Here is a 5,851-nt window from a genome sequence, read left to right on the forward strand (position 1 = left end):
AGCCAGATTTCCAATTTTAAAATTTTTCAAAATAACGTTCAGTCTTACTCACAGGCTTTTCAGTCCCAAATTTACAGGAAGAAATCGGCGCTCTCCGTTCATGGCGACGCGGCTTCACTCTGCGGGCTGGGTAGTGACTCTCAGCACCGCGCTCTCCTGATGCCGTTCCGGAGCCTTTAAAAAGGCTCTTTCTGCAGTAAGGGGGGCGCTTCTGGTGCCCACCGAGTCTCCTTGTTCACAGGCTTCAGCGCCTGTGATTTTAGGGGTCCCCCGCTTGCCGTAGCGGGTCAGACCCAAACTCGCAGAGCATTCCTCCTCCGGAGCTCGGAAAGAGGACCGCCATTAACGCTGGCGCCGACCGGAAGCCCCTGCCGGCCTTCCTGGACCTCTTCTGAAGGCCGGAGGGGGGGGAAAGGCTTTGCTCCCCACCACCAGCATTTAAAAGAGGTCCCCGGAGATTTCCCTATGGGCTTTCGTCTTGCGAAGCAAGCCCATAGGGAAATTCGTCTTACGAAGCGCCTCCAAAACAGAAAACCCTTTCGTCTTGCGGGTTTTCCGTCTTGCGAGGCATTCGTCTTGTGGGGTACCACTGTATATCACTATATATGCAAACAACTACAGTTCCGTACATTCTTCTCTGGTATATAGGTTCAGTGCTTTTTTTCTAAGAAACGTTCAGGGTTACTCTCATTTTGACTCAAGAAAATCACCATTTCATAGTTCCAATTGGGAAAAATAAATACAGTGAAAGGACAAAAGAAATCATCTCAGGAACTCAGGAGTCCTATTGTTGTGGATTAATTTCATCTAGTTATGCTTATTCTGAATGTACTTCAAATTGTTTTCCAACCTCAGCATTTACACGATTCAGAGGTATCTGAACCAAGCAAACTGCTTGGTTGCTTTGGTTTATTAACTGGCGTTTAAATCCCATTAAATAGACAAAACAAATCCTCCTTAGAGGGCATCTTGTTTTCGCTGAGATTCCTGCATCGCAGGGGGTTGGACTAGATGACCCTCGGGGGTCCCTTCCAATTCTGTGATTCTGCGAGTTGAACTGAACTGGCTGACACAGAACGGTGGAGTTGGGAACCCCAAAGGTCATCCACTCCAACCCCCTGCGATGTAGGTTGGGGGGGTCCGGCAGTGGAGAGACAAGGCTCATCATTCCCCCCCCAGACACTGGTTCACCTCCCCCCGCTTTGTCCCCCCGGCAGACCCCTCAGGGGCCCTGTGGGGCGGTCAGGCCTCGGCCACCCCCCCCGCCCTGGCTGAGTCCGGATGCCAGCGAGGCGGAATCCTCCTGCGAGATCAACGCTTACGCGCCGCAAGAGTCCCACTTTGTCGCCTGGGCGGAGGGGCTGGTGGGCGGAGGGGGCTGCCCCCGCGCCCTGGAGAGGGGCAAGTGGCTCATCGCCAGCATGCAGGCCCCCGAGGCCGAGTTCGGGGTCAGCAGCGTCCTGCACACGGAGGAGGCCCCGCCTTGGAAGCAGCAGGATGGGGTCAGCAGCGTCACCACCACCGCAGGTCCCACCTGGCGAGCGGAAGGGGAGCAGCCGAGCGGCCTAGCGGTCAGAGCCCTGCGCCAGCAGCCTGGGAGAGAGGGACCGAGGGCCAGTCGGTGCTTCTCAGGCAGGCCGGCCTGGCAGGGTCAGCGCGGGGGAAGGGGAGGGGAAGGGGAGGGAGGCCGCCTTCAGCCCCTGGGAGGAGAAGGCGGGGCAGAAAGGCCATGATTTAAATGAGGAATGTCCAATGTCATTGGTTCCACCCTCCTGGGGGGCGGGAGATAGGGGGCACCGTGGGGCAAGCGGAAAGCAGAAATCCCTGGATCAAAGGCATCTGCTGGGTTGAACTACTTGGAGTAGTTTGAAGTGGATTTTGAGTCATTTGGCAAGTAATTGTTGCTCTTTCAAATCTTGCTTTCATCTTACTGGGTCGTTCAAACAGTTGTTCCAAACCATGCCTCTTTTAGGGCACTGGCTGAAAGGGAGAGCGTTCATGGGGGTCCCCCCAAATTTGAGAACCACGAAATTAAATGAATAAATCAAATAGATGGTGGGCTTGTTCAGAGCGGTCTTTCCCATAGGGCGCTGGCCTCTCGGGGGATCGCTCTCCTGCATTGGCATGAGGGAGAGTTGCGCCCCCCACAATGGCTGGCAGTGCGCAGCTACGGCCACCCCAACACTATCGGGCGGACATTTGCAGCCTGGCGCCGCATCTGCTAAACACAGCCCTGGGTTTGTTGTTTTTCCCTTCTGGGATTCCTCCCTTGCACGGGGGTGGGTCTAGATGACCGCTGGGGATCTCTCCCGCTCACCTCGCCCTCCTCCCTCCTTGCGCAGCGGTGCTGTCGGTCTTCACGCGGACGCCGCGCCTGGAGTCCCGCCTCGGGCGCCCGGCAGTCCTGCACTGCGGCTTCTCAGCGCCGGCCTCGGCCTTCTCGGTGGAGTGGCGCCATCAGTTCCGGGGGGCCGGGAAGGTGGTGCTGGCCTTCGACGGAGCCACGCGGGGGGTGTCGGTGGCCGAGGAGGGGGATGAGCTGCTGCTGGACGCCGAGGGCGGCGGTGCCTCCCTGCGCCTGTGGAGCGTGGCCGTCCGCCACGAGGGCACCTACATCTGCACCGTCTACCTGCCCCACCTGCACGCCCAGCAGGCGCTCGAGTTCAAGGTGGTGGGTGAGTGAGCGACCGGGGGGGTCTCCCTTGCAGGGAGGGCGGAGGGAAGGAAGGGGAAAGGGGGTCCACTGCCCAAAGGGACCCCCATGGAGCCAGCATCTTGCATTCTCACAGTGGCCAAATGCCGGCCAGGCCCTAGGGATCCAGATAGACTGCTCCTGGGCCTGGAGGCGCCAAAAGAACATAGGGAGAGTGCTTCAACCTCGCAGTGGCCCAATTGCCCTGAGATCCCTGCCTGGCAGGGGTTGGGCTAGATGACCCTTGGGGATCCCTTCCACCTGTCTGATTCTACGCTTCTAAGAACCAAGCGATCCAGAGAGACTGCCCCTGGGTTGGGAGGCTCCTGAAGAAGCGCCTGGCCACTTGGTCAAGCCAACGGGGACCCTGTCTTCCTCAGGATTCGAATCCAAGAGCCCCCCTCTCCCCTCCCGGCAGCTGGGAGCCTGCAGTGCTCCTGGTTGTCAGCAGGGGGCGCTCTGCTCACTCCCTCTCGCCCTGCAGAGCCCCCCCAGGTGACGCTGCGCCCCACGACGCTCTCCGTGCCCCCCAGTGCCCGGCCCCAGCTGGCCTGCGAGGTCTCCGGCTTCTTCCCTCTGGGTGCCTCGGTCAGCTGGAAGCGGAGGGGGTCCGGCGCCCCCCAGGACGCCTTCCTGGACATCGGGGACTCGGGGCACCGCCAGGCTCCTGACGGCACCTTCAGCTTCACCAGCTTCGCCCGCCTGCTGCCCGTCCCGACCGAGGACCACGGGGTCTCCTACGTCTGCCATGTAGGCCATGCAGGGCTGGGCGAGGCGGGGGTCAAGAAGGCGGTCGTGCTCCATGTGGCAGGTGGGGGTCTGCACTTGGGGGTCTGTGCCGGGGTCCCCTGGGGGCTGGGTAGCAAGGCCCAGAAGATTGGCTGCGGGTGCGATTCCTGACTGGCGGAGGTTGGGAGGTCGCCTGTCCTGGGTGATTTAGCTGGGATTCCTCCCTTGAAGGGGGTTGGGCTGGATGACCGCTGGGGTGCCCTCCCAACTAGGATTCTGTGAATTGGCACTGATCAAGTCGGGCATGGGGTGGAGGATATGGGGGGTGGGGCGAAGGTGCAGCTTTGGGACCTGCACTGGGTGGCCAAGGCAGGGTGGGGGTCTGACATCGCCCCCCTTCTCCCTCTCTGACGCCCCCCTTCTGCCTCTGCCCCTTCTCCCCCCACCCAGGGTCCCTGGGCCCCTCCCTGGAGGACGCCATCGGCTTGTTCCTGGTCGCCATTGTGCTCCTGGGGGTCTTGCGGTCCTTCTTCCGATGGGGTAAGGTTGTTCCCACCCACCCCTTCTGTACTGTTATTTTTGTTATCAATATGGTCCTATTTTACCATTTGGTCAATATTTTAGGGGATACTTTAGCTGAGATTCCTGGGGTCCCTTCTGATTCTACAATTCTAGGATTCTATAAATGTACACAGCATCCTCCTTTTCTGGATCTCCGGGCAGTTTGTGGCATAAAAATGCACGATGAAAACACAACGTACATGATAAAAATGAGAACCAAAACAAATAACCCAGCCTCCCTCAAGTCTAATTATTATAATGAAAAATAGAAATATTTTCCTGGGGGAGACTATTCAGAATCTATTAAGACCATGCAAATATTGACAGTAAAAGCAGTTGAGAAATCTCTCCTCCACCACCTGACCCCTTTGAATGGCGGAACTGGCACTGGCCAATTGACTCCCCTTTCCCACATTTGCCAGTACAAGAAGCTCAGCCGGGAGAGCCTGAGACTCTTGATATCAGCGTTGTGGGTTCAAGATTCCTGCCTTGCGGGGGGTTGGACTAGATGACCCTCGGGGTCCCTCCCGGCTCCAAGGCTCTTTGGAACTCCCTGCCTCTTGATACCAACCAGGCGCCTTGGCCAGACTCTCTTTGGTCGCCTGCTAAAAACATCCCTGCCCAGCGGCTCAGAAATGTTGATTTCCTTTTTAGCTTTCTGCATGCTTTCAAGTATTCCTGTCCATTTCCCTGGGTTTTCTGGTCATTAACCTTTCCCTGCTTCATTATCCTCCTTTTCAGCTTCTGAAGAAAAACCCAAATCGGAGAAGCCCAAATCCGAGGTCAGTGTCCAAGATACGCCCAAGACTGCCAAGTTCTCTCGATTCTTCATTTTTATATTCTTTTAAAAAAAACATCTCTGTGCCACCCACTGAGAGGCAGTGCGGTGCAGTGGTGAGAGGGCCAGACTAGGCCCTGGCAGAGAGATCTGGGTTCGAATCCCCAGTCCCTGGCCATGATAAAGCTCTCAGGGGTCCCGGGGGGCAGGATCCAGTCTGCCTGCTTCACAGGGTTGTTGTGGAGCAATTCCTGCAATTGCAACCCCCAGCCAGCTAATGTTTCCTCTCTGAATCGGGTCAGTATCTCACGGATTTCTCTTCTTTCTGCAGTAACGGACTCTGGGCAACCCTGCTCCCGGCTTGGTTTGTTGCCTGTCTCCGGATCCCGTTGAAAGAGCAAAGTGGATCGTAGGCCCCCGGACTCCTGGGTCCCTCCTCTTTGGCTGCCCAGTCTTGCCCCACTGGTCCCTTGTGGGAAGCCCCCTTCCCCTGCCTTTTTGGGGTCAGGGGTCTGCTTGGCTTCGCATCCTGCAGATTCACAGCTCTGATTTTAAGGGGGGGGGCAGATCTCTGCATAGCAAAAGCCCCCCTTTCTGACAGTCCCTGCCCCTCCTCACTTCCGTGCTGTGAAATTATTTAAGTGTAGAATTGGGAGGGGGCCCTGAGGGTCATGTAGTCCAACCTTCCGCAAGACAGGAATCGCAACAAAAGCATCTCTGAACTCTGCACATGCTCTGGGAGACTCTTGAGGGGGGCCTGTGTTGTCTTTGGGATTGTGGGAGAGAACCTTTTTGGAGGAGGGGAGGCTGACTTGAGCAAGATTGGCATATCCCTCCCCCCCCCCAAATAAATCAATCAGGGATCCTCCACTTACAGAATGTGGGTCATTGGGTGTCCCTTTACCTCCCCCTCTGGGGGACCTGAAGTGGTACAGTCCAGACCCAGGTTTATCCCCTCTAGAGACCTGGGTGCAAAAGGAGCCCGTTTCCCCGCAACATCCCTGCAGAGACGGCCAGGCAGAGCAGCTTTCGTTCCCCTCGGCCCTCTCTCTCGATACGGACTAGGACCTGCCCCCCTTCCCTCCCCCAGA

The 5,851-nt window shown here is 57.5% G+C and overlaps 1 pseudogene across 1 annotated transcript; it reads left to right on the forward strand.

Annotated features, from left to right (window-relative positions):
• Positions 1 to 813: 813 nt before the first annotated feature.
• On the forward strand, positions 814 to 5,612 carry LOC308578153 (tapasin-like; annotated as a pseudogene). Its single transcript, XR_014013534.1, has 7 exons — positions 814 to 828; positions 1,130 to 1,527; positions 2,343 to 2,675; positions 3,177 to 3,503; positions 3,872 to 3,961; positions 4,724 to 4,764; positions 5,092 to 5,612. The product of XR_014013534.1 is annotated as a tapasin-like (transcript).
• The last annotated feature ends 239 nt before the right edge of the window (positions 5,613 to 5,851 follow it).

The sequence above is a fragment of the Podarcis bocagei genome (genome assembly GCF_964188305.1).
Source record: "Podarcis bocagei genome assembly, chromosome: W".
NCBI classification, from domain to species: Eukaryota; Metazoa; Chordata; class Lepidosauria; order Squamata; family Lacertidae; genus Podarcis; species Podarcis bocagei.